The sequence below is a fragment of the Leopardus geoffroyi genome, chromosome C2 (assembly GCF_018350155.1).
Source record: "Leopardus geoffroyi isolate Oge1 chromosome C2, O.geoffroyi_Oge1_pat1.0, whole genome shotgun sequence".
NCBI classification, from domain to species: Eukaryota; Metazoa; Chordata; class Mammalia; order Carnivora; family Felidae; genus Leopardus; species Leopardus geoffroyi.
The window spans coordinates 101,750,400-101,776,148 of NC_059333.1; the positions used below are offsets into that span (position 1 = coordinate 101,750,400).

The following is a 25,749-nucleotide window of genomic DNA, read 5'->3' on the forward strand; positions in this document are numbered from 1 at the left end:
TACCGTGCATATTTTCAGACCACAACGCTACGAAATTCAAAATCGACCACAAGAAACAATTTGGAAAGGTAACAAATACTTAGAGACTGAAGAATATCCTACTAAAGAATGAATGGGTTAAAGAAGAAGTTAAAGAGGAAATTAAAAAGTATATGGAAGCCAGTGAAAATGATAACACCACAACCCCAAACTTCTGGGACGCAGCAAAAGTGGTCATAAGAGGAAAGTATATGGCAATCCAGGCCTTCCTAAAGAAGAAAGATCTCAGATACACAACCTAACCTTACGCCTTAAAGAGCTGGAAAAAGAACAGCAAATAAAACCCAAAACCAGCAGAAGACAGGAAATAATAAAGATGAGAGCAGAAATTAATGCTATCAAAACCAGAAAGACAGTAGAATAGATCAATGAAACCAGAATATGGTTCTTTGAAAGAATTAACAAAATTGATAAACCACTAGGCAGTTTGATCAAAAAGAAAAAGGAAAGGACCCAAATAAATAAAATCAAGAATAAAAGAGGAGAGATCACAACCAACACAGCAGAAAAAAAAAAAAAAGAGAATGTTATGAGCAATTATATGCCAATAAAATGGGCAATCTGGAAGAAATGGACAACTTCCTAGAATCATACACTACCAAAACTGAAACAGGAAGAAACAGAAATTTTGAATAGACCCATAACCAGTAAGGAAATTGAGTTAGTAATCAAAAATCTGCCAAAAAAACAAGAGTCCAGGGCCAGATGGCATTCCAGGGGAATTCTACCAAACATTTAAGGAAACATTCACACCTATTCTCTTGAAACTGTTCCACGAAATAGAAATGGGAGGAATTTCCAAACTCATTCTATGAAGCCAGCATTACCTTGATTCCAAAACCAGACAGAGACCCCACTAAAAAAGAGAACTATAGACCAATTTCCCTGATGAACATGGATGCAAAAATCCTCAGCAAGATATTAGACAACTGGATGCAACAATTCATTAAAATAATATTCACCATGACCAAGCGGGATTTATCGCTGGGATGCAGGGCTGGTTCAATATCCACAAAACAACTGACATGATTCATCACATCAATAAAAGAAAGGACAAGAACCATATGATCCTCTCAATAGATGTAGAGAAAGCATTTGACAAAATACAGCATCCTTTCTTGATAAAAACCCTCAAGAAAGTAGGGATAGATGGAGCATACCTCGAGATCATAAAAGCCATACAATGCTAATATCATCCTCAATGGGGAAAAACTGAGAGCTTTCCCTGTAAGGTCAGGAACAAGACAGGGATGTCCACTCTCACCACTGTTATTTAACATAGTATTGGAAGTCTTAGCCTCTGCAATCAGACAGCACAAAGAAATAAAAGGCATCCAAAATCAGCCAGGAGGAGGTCAAACTTTCACTCTTCACAGATGGCATGATACTCTATATGGAAAACCCTAAAGATTCCACCAAAAAAAACTGCTAGAACTGATTCATGAATTCAGCAAAGTTTCAGGATATAAAATCAACGCACAGAAATCGGTTGCATTCCTATACACCAACAATGAAGCGACAGAAAGAGAAATCAAGGAATCAATCCCATTTATAGTTGCACAAAAAAACATAAAAAACCTAGGAATAAATCTAATCAAAGAGGTGAAAAATCTATACACTGAAAACTATAAAAAGCTTACGAAAGAAATTGAAGAAGACACAAAAAAATCGAAAAGATTCCATGCTCCTGGATAGGAAGAACAAATATTGTTAAAATGTCGACACTACCCAAAGCAACCAACACATTCAATGCAATCCCCATCAAAATAACATGAGCATTCTTCACAGAGCTAGAACAAATAATCCTAAAATTTGTATGGAACCAGAAAAGTCCCAGAATAGCCAAAGCAATCTTGAAAAAGAAAACCAAAGCAGGAAGCATCACAATCCCGGACTTCAAGCTATACTACAAGGCTGTAACCATCAAGACAGTATGGTACTGGCAGAAGAACAGACACTCGGATCAATGGAACAGAACAGAGAACCCAGAAATGGACTCACAAATGTATGGCCAACTAATCTTTGACAAAGCCGGAAAGAATATCCAATGGAATAGATAGTCTCTTCAGCAAATGGTGCTGGGAAAACTGGACAGTGACGTGCAGAAGAATGAACCTGGACCACTTTCTTACACCATACACAAAAATAAACTCAAAATGGATGAAAGACCTAAATGTAAGACAGGAAGCCATCAAAATCCTCAAGGAGAAAGCAGACAAAAACCTCTTTGATCATGGCCGCAGCAACTTCTTACTCAACATGTCTCCGGAGGCAAGGGAAAGAAAAGCAAAAATAAACTACTGGGACCTCATCAAAATAAAAAGGTTCTGCACAGCAAAGGAAACAATCAGCAAAACTAAAAGGCAACCGACAGAATGGGAGAAGATATTTGCAAACGACATATCAGATAAAGGGTTAGTATCCAAAATCTATAAGGAACTTATTAAACTCAACACCCAAAAAAACAAATAATCCAGTGAAGAAATGGGGAAAAAAAAAAACATGAATAGACACTTTTCCAAAGAAGACATCCAGATGGCCAACCAACACATGAAAAAATGCTCAACATCAGTCAACATTAGGGAAATACAAATCAAAACCACAATGAGATACCACCTTACACCTGTCAGAATGGCTAACGTTAACAACTCAGGCAACAAAACATGTAGGCGAGGATGCGGAGAAAGAGGATCTTTTGCATTGGTGGGAATGCAAGCTGGTGCAGCCATTCTGGAAAACAGTATGGGGGTTCCTCAAAAAACTAAAAATAGAATTACCCTACGACCCAGCAATGGCACTACTAGGTATTTATCTAAGGGATACAGGTGTGCTGTTTCAAAGGGGCACATGCACCCCAATGTTTATAGCAGCACTATCAACAATAGCCAAAGTATGGAAAGAGCCGAAATGTCCATCGATGGATGAATGGATAAAGAAGATGTGGTATATATATATATATATATATATATATATATATATATATATATATATATATATACAATGGAGTATTACTCGGCAGTCAAAAAGAATGTAATCTTGCCATTTGCAACTAGGTGGATGGAAGTGGAGGATATTATGCTAAGTGAAATTAGTCAGTCAGAAAAGACAAATATCATATGACTTCACTCATGGGGACTTTAAGACACAAAACAGATGAACATAAGTGAAGGGAAACAAAAATATATAAATAGGGAGGGGGACAAAACATAAGAGATTCATAAATATGGGGAACAGACAGAGGGTTACTAGAGGGGGGTGTGGGAGGGGAGATGGGCAAAATGGGTAAGGGGCACTAAGGAATCTACTCCTGAAATCATTGTTGCACTATACTGTAACTAATTTGGATATGAATGAATAAATAAATAAATAAATAAATAAATAAATAAATGGTTGATGAGGACGTGGAGAAAAAGAAACTCTCAAGCACTTTTGGTGCTATGAACTGGTATAGCCATTATGAGAAATAATACAGAGGTTCCTCAAAAAATTAAAGTTAGAAATACCATATGATCAAATAATTCCATAACTGTTTGTTTACCAGAGAAAATAAAAAGACTAACTCAAAAGATATATGCATTGCTATGTTTATTGCAGTATTATTTACAATAGCCAACACATGAAAGCAATCAAAATTTCCATCAATATACGAATGTATAAGGAAAATATGGTACACACACACACACACACACACATATACACACAATGGAATATTACACAACCATATAAAATGAGACCTTGTCATTTGAGACAATATGGCTGGACCTAGGAGATATTATGCTAAGTGAAATAAGACTGAAAGAGAAATACCATGATCCCAGTCATAAATGTAATCTTAAAAAAAATGAATAAACTAAAAGCAATTAGAATCAGAACTATAAATACAGAGAACTGCTGGTTTCCAGGAGGGAGGGGTAGACGGTTGAGTAAAAAGGGTGAAGAGAAGAGGGAGATACAGGCTTCCATTTATGGAATGAATAAATCACAGGATAAAAAAGCAAAGTATAAGGACAACAGTCAATGATATTGTAATAGTGACATAGTAAGACAGATGTAGCTATACTTGTAATGAACTCAGCATAATGTATAAATTTGTCAAATCACTAAGTTGTGCACATGAAATGAATGTAACATTGTGTGTCAACTTTACTCAAAATAAATAGATAAGTACAGAATTAATGAAATTGGAAATTGTGTCTTTTTATATTTAATTTTATTTAAAAAGTTTTTTTTTAATGTTTATTATTTTGGAAGACAGAGCGCAAGCAGGGGAGGGGGAGAGAGAGAAACAGAATCCAAAGCAGGCTCTAGGCTCTGAGCTGTCAGCACAGAGCCCAACACAGGGCTCAAACTCAAAGACCGTGAGATCAAGACCTGAGCCAAAGTCAGATGCAAATGATTGAGCCACCCAAGCATCCCAGAAATTAATTGGATATTTTATGGACATTTATTACCTTGAGAAAAAGTGTGTTATTGTTGTTGGTGTTTTCTTTTCTAGTTCATCACTTAAAAAAAATGTTCCTGGGGCACCTGGGTGACTCAGTCAGTTTAGCATCCGACTTCAGCTCAGGTCAGGATCCCACAGTTTATGAGTTTGAGCCCCGTGTCAGGCTCCATGATGATAGCTCAGAGCATGGAGCCTGCTTCGGATTCTGTGTCTCCCTCTTTGCTCCTCCCCTGCTCATGCTCTCTCTCTCTCTCTCTCTCTCTGAAAAATAAATAAACATTAAAAAAGATTAAAAAAATGTTCCCGTAAATATACTGGAAAGAATATGTGATGAATAAATTAGTGAAAATTGGCTGAATTTTTCAAAAATTATTGAATCAAAGATGAGGGTTTCATTCTTCTGATTTTTTTCCTCTTCCTGAAATGTATTTTTAAAACCACTAAATCCTATTTCTTCACTATTTCTATTTAGTGGTCTCAGGTTTGGTGTGCCCTTTGAAACATGACCTTAGGCCCCTTTATCACTAGCTCAATGACCCAAAGACATCTTTTCATCATTTAAATGTACTTCTTAAATAGCAAGTCTACTTTCATGGGGTCAGTATAAAGTAATTACAGTACACTTCTTTAGGTACTTCTGTTAAGTGTTTTCAACAACTTTGTAGAAAATCTACACATATTATTCACCAGATGACATTTATAAAAAATGTCTCACTGAGATTCAATTGGATCTATTCTCATAAATTGATTTTAAAAGATTTCAAGAGGGGCACAAATCTGGCTTGGCTGGTAGGGCATGAGACTCTTGATCTCAGGGTCATGAGTTTGAGCCCAAAGTTGGGCATCCGGCTTACTTAAAAAAACAAAACAAAACAAAATGAAAAGAAAAAAAAAGAAAAAGGAAAAAAAAACTTTAAATGTATAAAAGATTTCAAAGTTATCACATTATTCTTTAAAATAATTACTATCATAAATTTAAAACACAGATTAATGACACCATTATTTTTAAATAATTTAAAATAAATTCTAATGATGTTTTACATTTAATTCACCTGGTAAATATATTGCATTAAAACTAATCTGGAAGGCAGTATTATTGGAAAAATACTTTCTAGCCACATATTCTGTTTCTTTTGTGAAAATAGCATAACTTTACAGCAAAGAAATCACTTTAATCACTCAAGATAAGCCTATATTTCTGTAATGATAGAACCAGTTACGTTACTTCTTTTATTTTATGAAATCATACAATTCTATTTCTTTTATGCTTAAATTCATAGGTACTTTACATTCTAACATTTTCTAGAGATAAAGAAGAATTTTGCAAACTACTACAAAACCATTTCATTAGCAGTGGTGAAAACTTCATAGTAGCTAAGTTGTGTTTGTAAATTACTTTCTTGAAAAATCCAATTGTGCTTTTTCACATTCAAGATGAGCTTTTTCCTCTCATTGATTTAAAATTTTGAATGCCAAATCTCATTTTTGAAATGTCAGTTACTTATCAGATACAGCATACCTCCATAAACCACCTATACTCGTAACATTACTTGTAACTTTGTCTTTTTAAATAAATATAATGATAGGTAGAAATCTCATTTGCAATCAATGTTCACTAGGAATAATTCACTAGTGTGACCTCGATTCTTTAATTAAGCATGTATGCAATGCTTCAATACTCTGCTGATCCATTATATGGCAATCCCCATCTTTTTCTTTTAGCCAATTTTAGGACACAGTTTTTGAGCCTATTTTTATCTTATTTTAAAATATATTTTAAGTAGTTATCTCTGTTCTGGTGCTTGTGATTTAGATCCACTGTAGAATATTGTGTTACCAAATTATTGACAGGAGAGTGAATATCTACTTCATCTTAAACCACATTCTCCTCAAACAGGGCCAACCACTGTCATCTCAATTTTATTTCAGTTGTCATCTTAGTGTTTATTGAGAGGTTTTTTTGTTTTTTTTTTTTTTTGAGAGGGTGTTCTGTTGTCATGGCTTTCATCTCATTGAAATTGCCATAATCCAAGTATCTATTTCTAAGAGAAAAATAAATGAAGATACCAGTGAATTAAAGACTTAACAACATACCTATGTCTCTTTCATGTTCTACTTTTTTTCTCCCAAAGATTTTTATCAATTTCATGTATACTGTATACTCTGCTGTTACTATTTACTATTTATTGTCTATCTCCTCTTGCCATCTGTCCTGTTCTTTCATTATATAAGAGGAATAAGATTATATAAATCCTCATTTACTTTGCTCATAGACATATCCCAAGCATACAGATGCATAGAGGTTGAATCAATATGTGATGAATTGATGCAGGAATGCTTGAGGAAAAGGACTCTAGTCTCAGCTTATATATTCAGACTTTCATTACCTTAAATGTCATCAAAATCTATTAGTATATTTGAATATAAATTTATGCAGATACTTTGGAGGAGAAAAAATTTCTTGGCATCTTTTTTCTTAAATTAATTAAACAAATAGAAATACACTCATAAAAAGAGACATTGAGATTTCATTTTATTTGCAAGTGGAATATCTGTGCTTCTCCATTGTTCTTTTTTCTGTTTTTTTTTTCTTTTTTTTTTTTTTCTTAAGAACACTAAAATGCTGAGATATGTATTATTCACCAAACTCGAGACATATTCAGGGTAATCTTAAACATTTTCTCCATACTGAATAGAATGTTATACTCTCAATAGATTTTATAGTTTTCAATTTTCCTTCACAAGTCCTAAGTAATCTCCATTTCTCAAAGCCTAATGTATTTCAATGTATGCCATGTGTAACTCAATTTCTCTTTCTTCAAAATTGCTGAAGTCTACTTAAATCCCAATATCTTTGCAACTGCTGGAAATTTTTCTTCAATCTTGCGATTATTTCAAGCTCACAATTTCAACCCTGAAAGGATAATATGCTTTAACCAAAATATGCTGTGACTCCTGCCACTGTTGTAATTTTGCTTCAATCTGTTTCTTCCCCTTTTTGTTTCTATTTTAATTTTATCAGCTATATAAAGTAGATAAGAGGTCATAGAGAAAACCTTTTAAGTTTGTTAGTATCTGAAACTATTCTCCACCAATAATCTGCTAAAGCATATCCCTTAATTCTTATGTTTTGACTTTAATTAAGGAAATAAACCAGATAAGGGGAGAATCCTGAGGGATAAGAACAAATAGAAATTTTAGATTTTCACTGTCTCACATAAAAAGAAACAATAATTTTAACCCCTATGTTCAACAGCGTTATTTCAAGTAGATCTTAGTATGTATTTGAATATTGAATTAGACTGAAATTAAACTTTATTTTCACAATATAATTATTTAGGCATATGAAGAAAAATATGATCTCTTGTTTTGCTACCTGGCCCTCTCTGCTAGACGATGAAGAACTCTTAAGGAAGAGGATAAATACTTTAGGGGATATTCTAGAAAGAATTAAGTAAAAGAGTTATTTACAGTAGTAAGTTATATAAAAAAAAAAAAACAACAGTGATTAACCCCTACCATATTGATGTTCATTTTCAACAGAGTTAATGAAAGCCTAATTTTCCAAGATGAACAACTGTGTAAACAGAAATTCTCATTTAGTAATTCACAGTTCTGAAGAAAAGCACAGGGCACTTTTAATACCCCTACTCCTTCAGAAGCAGCACACTCCAAAAGTGAGGACTGACATTTTAATGGAAGTATCAGTGTTATAACTGAAGGGAGTTTATTATAAAAATTTTACAGAAAACTTGTGTTTCCTAGAACTTTAGCTTTATTAAAGTGACTGTATCTTCGAAACTAATACATATAAAGTTGAATATCTACAAAGAGAAGGCAGTTATAGTTATAAACAGTATTATTTAACACTATGGCTACAGCACAAGTAACACACATTTAACTTGAAGGGCTTAAACAAAATGGGATTTTTTCTTCTCACATAAAATATCTCTTGAAGTAGGTGGTCTAGAGTGGGTGGGAGACTTCTCAATGTTGCAAATATTGGAGACTCCTACCAGCTTTTTTGCTATGCCATTTATTTCTCTTGTATTATAATGGTTCCTGCAGCTTCAGGTTTCTCATTTCAAAGAAAAAAGTAAAATGTGAGATGTTATAAGAAAAAAGCACTAGGTTTTTTCCTAGGGAAAGTTAAAGAACAAAATTACTCAGCAGTAAGAATATCTTGGAAATTCTATACAAATGTCCTTTATGTCCTACTGACCAGTATTGGGGGGGTGGGGCATATGGTCACGACCAGGTGCAAGAGGTTATGGGAAATGAAGTAGGATAAATGTGAAAAAGGAAGACCACCAGCAGTGTTTGCCACAAAAGATCTTCTTTTTATTGCTAAGAAGGTATATTCTCAAATATCAGAAGTGAAGTTAATATATAGCTTCTACATCTATTTTATTGATTACATTTCGGTCTTTTTTTTTAACCTTGCTTGTTTGCTGTTATGGTTCACTTGATTTTTTTGTGCTGAATTTCCTAGTAGTCAGTAAAGCGTCCAGCTTTAGCTAAGGTCATGATCTCACAGATTGAGGCCCACATCGGGCTCTGTGCTGACAGCTCAGAGCCTGGAGCCCACTGTGGATTCTATGTCTCCCTCTCTCTGCCCCTCTCCCTCTCACACTGTCTCTCTCTCTCTTTCAAAAATAAATAAACTTAATAATAATGATAATAATAATAATAATAATAATAATAATAAAGAATACCCGTACCTATAACATATCAACTTCACTAGCCCTACTTTTTTCTTATTTCCATCTTTCAGGTATGCCTTTGGCAATCTTTAATTTTAGCATTTCTAATTCTTTTTCAAAAAGGTTTGCTTCTTTTATACAGAATACAGTTACAGCTTGCTTTGTGAACCCAATTAAAAATCTTTTAAAAGAGCAATTTTTTAGTTGTGACATACGGAAATTCATGTTTATTGATATGAATGATAAATTTTTGTTCTTCACTCCATAATACTATTTTCTAATTATAATTATATATACTATAGTATATGTGCCTTGTTTCTTTCTTTATCAGATGTGTATTTTTTCTCTTTTATTAAAATAAAGATATTTAATTATACCTTAAGACCCTAAGTCTCTCTTTTGGTTTTAACTATTTTATCTATTTTTAGATGGTACACTTTAATCTCACCTATTTCCTATATAAAAACAATGAAGTTACTCTTATTCCCTGTTTTTCTCTCCATTATCCTTGTTTTTTAGTTACGTTATTTTGTCATAGCATACACATTTGTGCATTAGTTTTACACCCCCATCACCATCTTTTATTTAGTCTGAGATATACTAATATATAAATATTAAGTGCTCACAACAGTCCTTTTGTTAACGTTTTCCCAGTCCTGTCTTGGTTGGATAAAGAGCAACCTGCAGTAGATTTTTCAAGAAAATCTTATGGAGACAGAATTCCTTAAGATCTTATATGTTTACTGCCATTCTAATTATTTTATTCTTGTATGTTATTTGACTTTTGCCTAAGAGTTTGGGAATTGTTTTTTCTTTATTTTAAAATCTAATATTTTCTTTTTCCTAGGATCTATATAGCAGATGATTATTCTAACATAATATTCCCATGTGACTCCTGGGTCTTTTCAATATCAAGATTCACATCTTTCATTTCTGGAAGGTTTTACTGGATTATAGTTTCAGACATCAGTTCTGTTCTATTGGTTAGTTTTGCTCTCTCTCCCAGCCTTTCCCAGGGACGTCAGTTATACAAATGTTATTCTTTCTTTGTCTGTTTTCCTTTTCTACATAGTCTTCAGAAATGTTTAACTCTTTCTTCGTCTCACCTTATTCTCTTTCTCTTTTACTTTTATCCAATACCCCTCATAAAATTTTAATTCCTCCTTAGTCACCTTAGTTATTTAGTTTTTATTTTGAGTTGTCTTTTTCATTATTGTCTGAATTCAAAAGTTTTCATCTGGGGATGTGTTTTGAACATTTCTGTTCTGAATTTAAAATAATAATTCCCATAAGAGTGTGTTCTACACATTACAAATGCTGGCTTCAGTATACTCAGTGTAAAGTTTTATCTTACAGAGTTTTTCTGCTTTATTACTGATTTTGGCAAAAAGATTTTCATCAGATACGGTATGTTAATCTCATATTCTTATTTTTTATAAGAAATTAGTGTAGATATAGTTTTTTTTTCAATTTTTGTTCCATTCTGGATCTGTGGTGATTTAATATATTCTTAGTTCAATATTAACCTTGACTCAGTGTAGCAAAATATAGATTCTTATTGGGTTTTTCTTTTTTGGTAGTGAATGGAAGCATTTTGTTTCCTAAAAAAAATATTTTCTTTTATCTTATTGCACCCATATTTCCAATATGCTTTATGGAGTTGTTATATTCCCTGAGTCTACATTCATGATCCAATACTTTTCTTTCCCTCTTCTTTTCAGTTTCCTTATTTTCCATAATTTTATCACTTATTCATTCCTCTGATTCTTAGATCCTTGTGGGCATTACATCCGGTCAGTTTTGCATCTCTGGTTATAGCACTTTTAACTTTGGCCTAGCTTTAGGTCTTTAATCTCTGTGGTAAGGGACTTCCTGGTATCTTCTATGCTTTCCTAGAGCCCAGCTAGTATCCTTATGATTACTGTTGTAAATTATAGATCGGACATATTACTTATATCTGTTTTGATTATATCCCTGGCCTTTTTTGTTCTTTTTCTTTTGCAACGAATTTGTCCATCTTGGCATTTTGTGTAGGTCTCTGTCTTCTTCTGTGTTAGGAAAGCCTGTTACGTTTCCTGCTCCTGACAGTAATAGCTTTATTTAGAAAAGGTCACAAACTGTCTAAGGCATGGTGCTTCAGGATGTATTTCTTATGTATTTTGTGTGCTCCTGCTGCTATGTTTTCACTGCTCTTTCCCTCAGTCCTCTGCAGAGTTTCTCCTTGCCTGCAGTGGAGAATGTTTGGACCTTGCACAGTGTGTGGTGAGTTTTAACTGGGTGTGCTCTGGTCTGTTTGTTAAAAGCAGCCTGATCCTATTTCCACTAGAATTGAAGCTTTGCAATACTCTATAGTCTGTAGATGTGGTGTGTGCAGGGTGTTTGTGCTAGTCTTTTGTAAAAGGAGCCTGCTGCTCTGGTTGTCACGCACACTTGTTCTAGTAAAGAAGCACGTGCAGGGCTATGGTGGCAGGGCTTGTTGTAGGCAGATCATGCCTCCACTGTGGGGGCTGTGCTGCTCCCTAAAGTCAGTTGGTGCTGATGGGTCAGGGAGAAAAATGGCACCTGCCCTCTCCTTCCTCCCTGGAAAAGGGAGTTTGCAACCATTGCTGCCCTGGAAGCCCTCACAGAAGTGCAAACAATCGCCCCTCATGTGTCCCAGACATCTCTCAGATCCCTGTCTTCACTCTGTCTTTGTCCAAATCATCTGCTCAGCAAGCAGCATAGTGTACCTGTGTTTTGCCGCAGACAGGCTGGCTGAGTTTCAAAACTCCAAACAGATTGTTGATTGGGATTTAATGTTTCCTTTTTAGTTATTTAGGTTATTTTGAGGTTGGACAGTCTTCATCTTCAGGTTATGTGGAGAGTGCAATTTTGCATAGTTTTATTCCCTCTTCTTATTTTTCAGTATTTGGAGGAAATATTAGAACACTTGGTTTTTTTTTCTTCTGTGTAAATGTGAAAATGGAATGTTTATATATACTATCAATAAGAAAGCTATAGTCTTTGAAAATATACAAGTCATTAGAGTTGACAAATAACTTCTTTTATTCAAGGAAATGTTATTTTTGTTAATAGACTTCCATATATAAATGTGGAAACTGGAGTTTATTACCTTAGGAATAATTACAAATTTTGAGTAGTGGAACAATAATAAAAATATTTGATGCATTATCATAATATTTAGGCTGACTAACTTCATGGTGATGAAGATTCTCAAAATAAAATTCTTGCTACTTCAAGGCTTCTGGATTTTCTGGGCTCTAAGAAATACTTGGTCATTTAACATAGAATGATTTCTAGCAAGTGTTTTTTCTCTTAGTGTACATGTAAAAGCTTTCGCTTTTTTTTGTGTGTGTGTGTGTGGTTTATTTTATTTATTTTTTATTTTAAAATATGACAGTTTTACCAGTTTACAAATTAAAACATTACAAATTAAATTACAAATTAATTGTTAATTAAATTATTGCTTACAATTCATAAGTAGAAGAGAAAAATGTCTCTTTTTAGTTAATAAAAACTTAATGATTGTGGAAATAATAAAGAGGCATTTTTCTCTTCTACCAAAAAAGGGAAATATGTTGTAGAATATGCAAGCAAGGAAATAAGGGTTAAACGTAAAATATGAAAAATATCTTGAAAGTGGTAATAATAATTATACTCTTGCATTCTATTAATATAATCAATTATATGTAATATGTACAAGACACTATAACAAGCATTTAATTCTCAAGAATACCTTTCCAAATGATGGAATAATTATACCCCTATATAAATGAACAAATAGCCAAAGGGAGGGTGAGTTTCCCAAGTTTACACAACTAAAACATTACGGAGCTAGATATTTTTTTTTAAATTTTTTTTTCAACGTTTATTTATTTTTGGGACAGAGAGAGACAGAGCATGAATGGGGGGGGGCAGAGAGAGAGGGAGACACAGAACTGGAAACAGGCTCCAGGCTCTGAGCCATCAGCCCAGAGCCCGACGCGGGGCTCGAACTCAGGGACCGCGAGATCGTGACCTGGCTGAAGTCGGACGCTTAACCGACTGCGCCACCCAGGAGCCCCGGAGCTAGATTTTTAAAACCAAAACCCATGTTTTAAAGAACATTTCAATTTCTAATTCTCTGTGTCTTCAGTTTACCAAAACATTTTATCTAGAGTTTAAATTGGAGATCATTGATAAGGGTTACTTGACATTTAGAAAGACTAAAGCTTTTCTGGCTAATACTCTTAACACTTATTGTTTAGAGAACAAATAAAATATAATATTCTGCTTAACATAAACTAACTTCAGTTAGAGCAGAAATTATTCCTCAAAACCATGGGTCATAGCCTTTAATATAATAAAATGAAAGTCAAATTTATGAATTTATAAAACACCGTCTGTGTTTTAATTCCGTATTTCAGAATATGACTAGTCTATTCACATCCCCATGAAGGATTTTCCTTCATTTCCACTTCACTACAAGTGGGTATTTATTTCTTTACCATTTCTTTCTTCTGTGTAATTTAATGACCATGAAGAAATAAGCATTAAGGTAACTTTAATAAGAAAAATATAGCATTATCAGAGTGTACATAATTATCTAAAATTTCTACATAAGAATACTGAATTTACTTTCTTTAAAAAATCAATATTAGGGGCGCCTGGGTGGCGCAGTCGGTTAAGCGTCCGACTTCAGCCAGGTCACGATCTCGCGGTCCGTGAGTTCGAGCCCCGCGTCGGGCTCTGGGCTGATTGCTCAGAGCCTGGAGCCTGTTTCTGATTCTGTGTCTCCCTCTCTCTCTGCCCCTCCCCCGTTCATGCTCTGTCTCTCTCTGTCCCAAAAATAAATAAACGTTGAAAAAAAAAAAATCACCCTCTTGTGTTAAAAAAAAAAAAAAATCAATATTAAATACTCCTGAAATCACTGTTTCACTCATTATATCCTAACTAATTTGGATGTAAATTTTAAAAAGAAAAATAAAAAAAAAAATAAAAAATAAAAAAATAAAAAATCAATTATATGTGGATTTCATGAGAAACAATAGTATTTACCATACGTTAATAAAAGCTGCATGTAGCAAAATATAGTAATGATCTTCATTCCAAATATTTCTTATGAATTTACAGAGTTGTCTTCAATTTATATCACTCTACATATTTCCTGTCACTTCTCTAAATGTATATTCAAAATCTTATCAAAAAGAAACATCTGTTTTCTAATGCATACTATCTGAATACAAAACTATCTGTATATTGTATACTATATAAAGGCACTATCTCTATTGAATATACAATATCTGTTTCTAGTTATTTGGTTGATGCCACAAATGGTGGGTATATATATGTGTTTGTGAGAGGGAGAGAGACAGAGACACACAGACAGACAGACAGGGAGACAGAGAGTGTGTGTGTGTGTTTGTGTATATATTTAGCATTTTGTCCTGCCATCCTAACTATTCACAACTGTTCTGCCAGCTATGATTTGGCTCATGCTGTGGAATCAATTGATGTTTTACAGTTCAATTCACAGATTGTAGAAAGTGTAGCAAACTATAATATAAAATAAATCTCATAAATGTATTCTGTGAATTTAGATTTTATGGCATATATATGAAGAGGAAGTATATTTATAAGGAAAATAGGCATTGAGTCCCTGTTTTCAAGTTTGACACAGCAATTTTCTCCATGTTAACTTTCATACAACATTTTCAGAAGATCTCATACTGCCAAATACATTTTTAAAATACTCAATAAAATTATAATTTGTTCCACCACTTTGCTGGATATCATATTGTGACGTGTTAAAAAGTTTGTGGAGATTGGTAGGAGCTCCTATCATGGAATATAAAGTCACATGTATAACTTGCTAAACAAAATAAACCAGAGTATACAAATTTATTTAAGAAGCATAGATGGGGTTGTTTTACCATAAAACAAAACAAAACAAACAAACAAACAAAAAAACAAATGTGAAAATTTGGTTGTGGGAAGAAAATGCAGCATTTAGTTATTTTAAAAGGGGAAAGTGAGACATGGTGTAAAGCTTAACAACACTCATACTATAAGACTGCAACTTCTGGCCAAATAGGCTGAGGTGTAGCACTTGGGCACAGTCCATTACTGTATAAAATTAGATACTCTTTCAAGAGATAATACTTCAGTGATTTCAATAAATTTGCCTATTAAGTCCCTAAGCCTATTTCAACATTCTTTTGCATTATTTTAAAATGTTAACATTATAACTTTCAACGTTCCAAAAGTCAACTTCCAAAAGTTTTCTATAGGTTAATATTGCATTCATATGAATAACCATGCTCTCATAAATGAACAACATGAAAATATAGTACAACATATCAAAATATTAAAGTGTTACTTTATTGGTTGGTTACATATAACTTTAATAAACAGATATAAAAGATATAGGTAGATAGATAGATACAAAATGCACCACATAAGGCCAATCCATTATATCAAATGCTCATGTATTTAAAATCCTTTAATCCTCTTAAAAACCTTTTAAGGTAAGTGTTATTGTAGCCAACTGAATACACAACCCCTCCCCTCCCAAAGATAGTCACATTCTAATCCTCAGAACCTGTGATTCTATTACTTTACACGGCAGAAAGGATTTTGCAGATGTAATTAAGTTAAGGATTTTGTGATGGGGAGATTATTTAGGTGGTACAAATGTAGTCACAAGGTTATTTTTGAGAAGGGCAAAAGAGTGAGAGTCAGACAAAGAGACATGATGACGAGCAGAAGGAGATTTTAAGATGGAGGAAGGGGCCATAAAACAAGGAATGCAAGTGGCTTCTAGAAGCTGAAGTGAATTCTTCCACAGAATCTCTAGAAGAATGCTGCCAACACTTCAAGTTTGACTTCTGACCTCCAAAAATGTAAGATGGTAAGTCTGTGTCTTAATCTAATAAAATTTATGGTAATTGGTTAGAGCAGCAATGGGAAATTAATACAGTTATTATCAATTTAAAGTTATTTTTACGAAAGTCTAATGAAGTTCTATAACTTGCCCAAGGTATCACAACTAATACATGGCAAACAGAATTAGAACCTGTGTGACATTTTTAGCCAACTTTTTCACTGAGTCATGATTTTTTTAGAAGTATTAACCTTTGTATTTTAAAAACTAGATTTAGAACATACTAAAAAGAAAAAAAATCTTCAATAGAAAAAAGCATACTTCATTAATTGCAACTTATTATGTGACAGAAAGAACTATGACTATTGAACATCTACTATATGTTTTCTGTTTGCTAGGTACTTGAAACATAACAGACTAAATGGATGAAGTGCTTTACCTGATGAAGACCATATGTCTCTCAAATATTTATTGTTTCCCTCAGGCAATATGGCGTAGAAGGAAAAGTTTTAATAGCAAAAAGAACTAAAAAACACAGCTACCTAGAGTCAAACTGTCTTTTGCAGGAGGCTTAGTTTTCTCAAAAAGAAGATAATGGTAAATGCATAAGCATGATGAACTGGTACATCATTTCAGTTTTATTTAAATATTCTTGAGCTAAGAAACCAAAAGTAGTTGATTTTCTTCTGCACAATATGAAACTAGAGTGTTTTCACTATCTGTGTAATATGTAAATAGATAACTATTTCCTTTGAATAAATATAATTTATTGGAATTATACTTCCAACATATATAAAAGGAAGATAGTTTCTTTCATAAACTATATGTCAATCTATACATCATTCAGTCTTTTAATTTATTTTATCTAGTTGTCAAATTGATAAAATAAAATATATGAATTTCATATATGTGGTTTGATATATACTGAAATTCTATAAACATGTATATAGAAATGCTACACACATATGTTAAAGGAACATTTAATCTGCAGAAGGAAAGAAGACAGGGGACATATTTCTTTCATTAAAATGCTTTTTTAGAAAATATTTTTGATGATGGTTCTGTGCTCATTGTTTTAATTTGCAGATCCCTAATATACATGATGAAGATCTTTTCATACATTTATTTGTCAACTGTATATTTTCATTGGTGAGTTTTCTGGTCAGGTCTCTTGTCCATTTTTTAAATGTAGTTGTTTATTTTCTTAACATTGAGTGTTAATAGTTTTTTTTTTTTTTTTTTTACAAGTTTATGTATTTATTTTGAGAGAGAGAGAGAGAGAGAGAGATTGAGAGAGAGAGAGAGAGATAGAGCATGAGCTGGGGACGGACAGGGAGATGGGAAAGAGAGAATCCCAAGCAGGCCGCACTCAGCGTGAAGCAGGGGTTCAATGTGGGGCTCGCTCTCATGACCAGGAGATCATGACCAGAGCCGATATCAAGAGTCAGACATTTAACTACTTAACTGACTGAACCACCCAGGCACCAGAGTTTTAATCATTTTTGCACATTTTGGATAATAGTTCTTTATCACATACGTGTTTTGCAAATATTTCTCCTAGTCTGTGGCTTGTTTCTTGACACGGTCTTTTGCAGGGCAGAAGTTTTTAATTTTAAAGAAGTCCAGTTTATCAATTCTTTCTTTTGCAGATCATGCTTTTGATATTGTATCTAAAAAGGCATCAGCATGCCCAAGATCATCTAGATTTTGTTCTATGTTGTCTTCTAGGATTTTTATAGTTTTGTGTTTTTTATTCGGGTTTATAATACACTTAGAGATAATTTTTGTAGATGGTGTAAGGTTGTATCTAGATTTACCTTTTTGCATGTATGTCCTATTCTAACACAATGTATTGAAAAGACTACCTCTGTTCCTTCGCTCCTTTGTCAAAGATCATGAATTATGTTTATGTGGGTTTATTTCTGGGCCCTATTCTGTTTCATTAATATATCTTTCTATCCTTTTGATAATACCAATATCTTGGTTACTGTAGCTTTACAGATGATATCAGGAGGTGGGGCTTGTGTGTGTGTGTGTGTGTGTGTGTGTTTATTCATCTTAGAGCGTGAGAGACACAGAGTGAGGGAGGAGCAGAGAGAGAGGGAGACACGGAATCTGAAGCACGTTGGAACCAGCCTCTGAGCTGTCAGCACAGAGCCCAGTGCAGGGCTTGAACCCATGAGCCCTGAGATCATGATCTAAGCCAAAGCTGGAAGCTTAACGGACTGAGCCACTTAGGCGCCCCAGGAGGTGGGGCTTTTGAAGGTGATTAGGTCATTAGGATGGAGCTGTCATAAATGGCCCTTATAAAACAAGCCAGATGGTCTTCTGTTGTTTTTCAAGTTACCCATATGAGTGAAAACATATCATATCTGTCTTTCTCTGACTGACTTGTTTCCCTTAGCATAATACTCTCCAGTTCCATCCACTTTGTTGCAAATGACAGGATTTCATTCTTTGTCATTGCCAAGTAGTATTACATTGTATATATAAACCATGGAGGATAGGAAGGGGAAAAGATAGTTTCAAACAGAGAGGGAAGCAAACTATCAGAGACTCTTAAATACAGAGAACAAACTGAGGGTTGAGGATGGGGTAGAGAGGGGAAAATAGGTAATAGGCATTGAGGAGGACACTTGGGATGAGCACTGGGTCTTGTATGTAAGCAATGAGTCACGGGACTCTACCTCCAAAACCAAGAGCACACTGTATACACTGTGTTAGCTAATTGACAATAAACTATATTAAAAAATAAAAATAAATAATAAAAAAATATAAATAAATAAATAAATAAATAAATAAATAAATAATAAATAAGCAAGCAGAGAACTCTCTAGTCCTTTTCACCATGTGAGGACATAGCAAAAAGTTCAGTCTGGAAACCAGAAGAGGGCCTTCACCAGAAGAACCTAGTCATACTGACACCCTGATCTTAGACTTCTAACTTCCAGAACAGTGAGAAGAAATTTCTGTTTATATACAAAATACCCAGTATATGGTATTTTGTTACAGCAGCCCAAATTGAATAAGATAGGGATAGAATAAATTATCTTTTTTGCAAGCATATTATAATAATGAGTGCACCTAGTTTAGTTTCTTAGGTACATACCTGTCTACAAAGAACACGTTTTTTTTTTTTTTTTTTTTCTTAATCTTCTCTATGTTGTAAAGTGTGTAAAGGCTCTGATCAGCTCTGCATGAGCCGGACTGCGGCTAAATCTAGATTCATATGTCTAAATCTAGCATTTGGTTGGTAGGACCATTTGGCTCTTATACTAAGCTACATCCTCCAATTTAGCTGTAACTGGTAATAAAGACAGCAATTTTATTATTTGTATTTACTCTGTTTTAAATTAATTTAACTAGGTATCACCATATATGTCTAGTAGCTACTATAACTGTACATGTTTTAAGCCTCCTGTATAGGTTACATGGGGGGGGGTGGTGAAAGTGAGTCTCCTTGTCTGTTTTATTATCTCAAGGAGGAAACCTTTCAATAACTCATGATTGAATATAATGTTTGTTCTAAGATTTTAACAGGTACCATTTATCTGATTAACATAATTCTCTACAATTCTTAATTATTTAGGGCAGGAGCAGCGAACTATGGCCAGTTTTCATAATTAAAGTTGTGCTGAAACATAACAGTGACTATTTGCCTATTTTCTGAGTTAGTTTATTCTACAGTCTCAGTACTGAGTAGTTGTGACTGAAACTGTGTGTTCTACAAAACAAAAACATCTGTATCTTGTCCCTCAAGAAAGAATTTGCTGATTCTCAATGTAGACTTTGTATTATAAATAAATGTTGAATTTTGTCAAACTATATACATCTAGGAATTTTTCTGCGAATTTATTGATTTCATCTATTTTTTAAAAAAATTATTGCCAACAAGGTTTTTCAAAATATCCTCTTAGAACTTCATTTTTAGCATGACTTGTAGTGATATCCTTTAAAAACATATTGACAATATGGGTTTTCTCTATTTCCTCTCTCTCTCTCTCTCTCTCTCTCTCTATTTGTCTAAATCAGTTCTGCTAGGTCTTTATCAAGACCTATTTAGTGTTTTCAAAGAACCAAGCTTGATTTTCTTCATTCTCTTTATTGTACTTTCTCCCTATTTCATTCATTTCTGCTTTTACCATGTAATTTTGCTATTTTCTCAGATTTTTTGGCCGTAAAATGTCTTCATTAAATAGCTTTCAATTTGAATTATATTCTCACCAGGTATTTGAGTTTTCTTCTCCAGTCCCTGCCTTTGCCTTCTCAGTTCTTTGTTCTCTTGGTAGTTCTCTGACATCTCTAAGATGTTGTTTTCTCTGTATTTATCCTGCCTGAATTGTGCTTCTTGTATATGTGGCTTGATGTTTTAATTGATCTGGGAAACTTTTATCTACTATCTCTTCATATATTGCTTTTGTATCTTTTTGCATTTTCTTTACTTCTGGATGTCCAATAAAATTATGTGAGATATTTTAGGATGAAATAATATTCTATTGTAGAAAGTGTCCTATCTGTAACCTGCTGCTTTCCCCCAGTTTCTTTCCCTCTGTATAATATATTCTAGTGATGTGATTTTAGTTTACTAATCTTCTCCCCTTCCATGTCTAATGTGTTGTTAACTGATCTTTTGAATTCTCGATTTATTATTGTATTTTTCAGTTCTAACATTTCTATTTGATTTTTTAAAATTTTTTTAATGTTTATTTATTTTTGAGACAGAGAGAGACAGAGCAAGAACGGGAGAGGGGCAGAGAGAGAGGGAGACACAGAATCGGAAGCAGGCTCTAGGCTCTGAGCCATCAGCCCAGAGCCCGACGCAGGGCTCGAACTCAGGGATCGCGAGATCGTGACCTGAGCTGAAGTCAGACGCTTAACCGACTGAGCCACCCAGGCGCCCCTGTATTTGATTTTTTAAATTCTACATTCTTCTCTTAAAATTCTCTGTGTTGTTTTCAATTTCTCAATAACAGTAATATATGAATCACTTATGGGATTAATGTCCTTTCTTCCCCCCATCTTTCAATTTAGGTAATTTGGTCATGTTTTCCATTATCCTAAGGACTTTTTTTTTATTAAATGCTGGATATATTATTTGAAAACTTATAGAGATAAGTTGAGGATTCTGCAACGAAGATTTACTTTTGCTGCTGGAAGGCAATTAGGACAGTTATTTGGCATTTAGAAAGCCAGGCTATGGTAATGAATTTATAGAAAGACTCTGGTAAATCTAAGTTATGACAGGACATCACTGGATAACGTGGTGTCTATTGTTCTCTAACATCTTCCTGGTTAGTGTTATCTAACACCTTCCCCGTGGTGAAACTGCTAGTATTAGACTGATAAAGGACAGCGTGTCATCCCTTTTGGGAAAAATGAGCAAAGTCACATAACCACACCTGGGAGCTCTTATCTGCAAAATCCTACACTATAATATCTGAATAAGAATTTCAAAAAAGAGGATGGGAATCTAAAATTTACTAAAGAATGACTTCTATTCACTACCTCAGTTATTGAGAACATATGGTACATAGAAAAAATAATTTCTGTTGTTACAGAATAGAAAATAATACTGTAAATTTTACTGATGTATAGTGTGTCAAACATTAGTATCGCTGCCATAACTATGTGGTGTTATAAAGGTCTGTAACCTTATTAACAGAATTAAATGAAAACCAAACATATGTTTGGTTGTTTGAAAATAATTGCCTTATATATTTTGTCCAGAGTATGTAATTGTTACAAAAAGATGGATTACTATAGATACGGGTTAGTCTGTCTTTACTGGAACCATTTTACCAATATTCTTAAAAGACAATTTCACAAAATATCAAAAGTAAGAGCACAGTCTTGAAAACATGCTAAGTTCCTCCCCCTCTCTTTGTTATTATTGAGAAATTAGGTATCAATCTAATTGGAATCATTTGTAAATAGTCTATTCTTCCTTTTGTCTTCATTTTTAAGGGGTTCTCTTTGGTTTTTGTGTTATTCATTTTCACTATTACATGTCTATCATTTTTTTTGTCTTCTTAGAACTGAGATATTTTTTCAGAAATTCTGGAAAAAATCTCAATTAATATTGCTTAGACTATTTTCTCTTTCATATATTTCCATGACATCCCTCTGAAATCTAAAAAAAAATGAAAGTTGTCTTTTTATTCTGATTGCTACATGTCTTACTCTTTCACATTTCCTATGTCTTTGTTTATCTGATTTGAATTCTGGTGAATTAATTCATATCTAATATAAAATTGCTCTTCAGTTTGGTCTAATGTGTGGTTTAACTAATTCACTAAATTTTTAATTTTTTTAATTTTTATGTTCTAAAATTTCTAACCTTTAAAAGCTTCTTAGTCATTTTTATCGACTTTATATTTCTCATACATTCAGTTTTGTTATTTCTTTCTTGTAACAAATGATATAGCACTTTTGTGTATCCTAGTTCCAATATTGTAAATATTTTTAGCTCTTTTTCTGCTCACAATTGTCTATTTTGGCTTAGTCTCATGATGCTTCCTTCTTTGTGTTGTTATGACTTTTCATTGAGTTATTAATTCCTGGAAATGTTTACAGCTGAGTTGAAATTTTACCACTTCAAAAGTGTTTACCTTTGCCTCTGCCAGACAAATGGAAACAGAAACTACTCTAGATCATAGTAAATCAAAACTGTCTGCGAGAATTCCCCATCCCACCACCTTGTATGAAGGCCAGCTTATGATCATAGATTCTTAGTGGAGACTTATCCCCCTCAAGCTAGTATTAAGGCCAAGGTAAGCAAGTCGCTGGCTGATGCCTCTTTTCACCTGTAAAATTAAGGTATATCTTTTTTGGAGTTTCTACTTTATTCTGGGATGTTCTATGAGCCTTCTTACCTGGGCTAGATACAATAACACATTGTTTTCCATTACAATTTACAGATACATATCAAAAGTAAGTACATAAGAATATGAATGATGAATAATACATCAGAGAAAACAAGTAATTTGATTGCTATTTCAACATTTCAAAGGAGCTAGCATGTCCAACATGCTATTAGAAATATAAACACCATATTCAAACCATAAAGCACAAGCTGTTTTGTACTATGCTGAATATTTATTAAATCTTGAACCAAATAGTCTTCACTCTGTGTGTATCAATAGAATGAAACTCGATATGTTTTATAATACCCAGCAGACTTCCTTATATGGAATAGTTTATGTCCTCATAATCATATAACTACAAAAGAAAAGTAAATTAGACCCAACAGAAAGCTCATGAAAGAAGTGATTATTTTGATAAAAGTGTGTCCACATGGAATAGAGATGAATATCTAGACCAATAACTATAGAAACTATTCATTCTATTATGCAAATATTAAATGTGAACAGCTGGTGGAGTGATGAAATTGCCATGCTTGATAGTTAATAGTCAACTTGTTATATAAAGACCTTTCTTAATGTGGGAAAGTAATTTGCTTAAATCAAATGCTTCAATCAACCTTCATAAGATTATGTCATATTTCTACAAGCAAAGAGATTATTGTTTTCCTCCATTCCCTATTTAGACCAAAAGATAAACCTGCTCCCATAAATATTTTTTTAAGAAGTTTTCTAGTCATTGTTAAAAGCATGGTATTATACCAATAGTTAGAAAATATAACATTGATAGCGGGCTTTTTAAAAATATATAATATTTTAATTTTAGAGGCACAAAAACAACATTAATGCAATTAAAAACATGACATTTGATAGAAATTTGTAAAAAGGGAAAAAAGAGGCTAATTGTCATGTGTTGATTGCCTATAAAGTCCTAGGCTCTGTGGTAGAGATTTTAAATACATAACCTAATTGAACTCTCTCAACAGCACTGGAAGTATACATATGAAGAAAGCCAGCCTCCAAATATAAATGGCCTGCACAAAGATATACAGCTACAGAATGCCATGCACAAGTTGCCAGCTGTAATCTGTCAACAAAGTCTTCAATCCTGATTGTTTCATCAATTGAATGATGAATTTGTTTTCCAATGGCATGAAAATCAAGTTACTATAAAAGTGTACTTTTAAGACATGTAACATTTATTTTAGGGTGATGACAGAAATAGTCAAATACATAAGTGATGTATCAAAATAAAATAGAGGAATTAAGCCATGTAATTTTTCAGCAAATAGATCACAATTTGACTCTTGCCATGTTCCAAAAATAGCAATTTTTATATGCACTTATACTTAACAGTTGCAGTGCTGGTGTCAAGATTAATGATATTCTTGGTGACATTCCCTAACATGAGTAAAAACCGGAATTGGTTTCAACAGATGCATTTTGATTTAAATGGAAAAGTGAAAACCTGAGAATGCAGATTCAAGGTGGTGAAATACACTGTTTTTCTTCATTATTTTGGTAAATAACAATGAAGAATTTGAGAAGGCAAAATGAAGAGGAAAAACGGAAATGAGGCAAGAGGAGCTAGATGGAGTGGGAAAAGCACAAAGAGGAAGAGAAGAGGTCAGAGGAGTAGCGAAGCCCAGCTAACGTCAGTCACTTAGATCGACATAAAGCCTTTCAGTTTTATTCTGGAAAAAGACAGAAGTCAAGAGTGGAATTTGATCAAATCAGTGACAAATCCTGTCTTCTTTCCAAAGGAACACTCTGAATATTGTAGCATGAATAGATTGTGAGCATAAATAGCAGATAAACGGCAGCAAGAACATTTAGGAAGCTTTTACAATAATCGAGGCTAGAAACTAATAGACGTGGAGTTGATCTATATCAGAAATAGATGGATTCTGAACACATTTTGAAAGTAGAGGTAACAGGATTGGTTGATGGATTCCAAGCATGAGATTTAAAAAAAGAATATCTTGGGGCGCCTGGGTGGCGCAGTCGGTTAGGCGTCCGACTTCAGCCAGGTCACGATCTCGCGGTCTGTGAGTTCGAGCCCCGCATCAGGCTCTGGGCTGATGGCTCAGAGCCTGGAGCCTGTTTCCGATTCTGTGTCTCCCTCTCTCTCTGCCCCTCCCCCGTTCATGCTCTGTCTCTCTCTGTCCCAAAAATGAATAAACGTTGAAAAAAAAATTAAAAAAATAAATAAATAAATAAAATAAAATAAAAAAAGAATATCAAAGATGACTTCGAAGATTTTGGTCTGAGCAAATTGGTGATAATTTTATAAAGAAGGAAATAAACAAGAAAAAAGTAATTAGATCACTCAAACAGTCTATATATTAGTCATATTAGTCATATATAGTCATATTTTACATATTCTTCATATAGTCATAGTCCAGTTAGAAGCCAAAGTAAAAATTGGCACGATCTTGAAAAAAACTTGAAGCTAAAAAAAAGACATTTTTGACCTAACAGGTATAAAATACCTCATTTGACAAGAATAATAATATAATATTAGTGTATTATTTGACAAATAGATATATAATACATATTTACATACATATGCATACTAATGTATATGATCTATACCACTTATGAAACTATAGATAGAATACTGAAGGATTACTTATGGTTATAAAAGAGACTTTGCATTTTGCTCAATTTATTGTGTTTGAAATGATGCATCACAATATGTTAACTTTAATAATAAATAAAGTTAGAGGGATGGAGTTTAAGAGGAATAAGAGAGTATGATGTGAAAAATAATGGATCAAGGGCCTAAATGAAAGTGAAAACTGTAAGATATGAAACTGAAAACATATAACAAAAAAATAG

At 33.5% G+C, this 25,749-nt stretch overlaps 1 long non-coding RNA gene across 1 annotated transcript; it reads left to right on the top strand.

The window, feature by feature from the left end:
- The first annotated feature begins 15,844 nt into the window (after positions 1–15,844).
- LOC123611297 lies at positions 15,845–23,987 on the top strand. The gene is made up of 3 exons (XR_006718545.1): positions 15,845–16,075; positions 22,672–22,864; positions 23,895–23,987. It is a non-coding gene; the product is annotated as an uncharacterized LOC123611297 (long non-coding RNA).
- Positions 23,988–25,749: the final 1,762 nt, after the last annotated feature.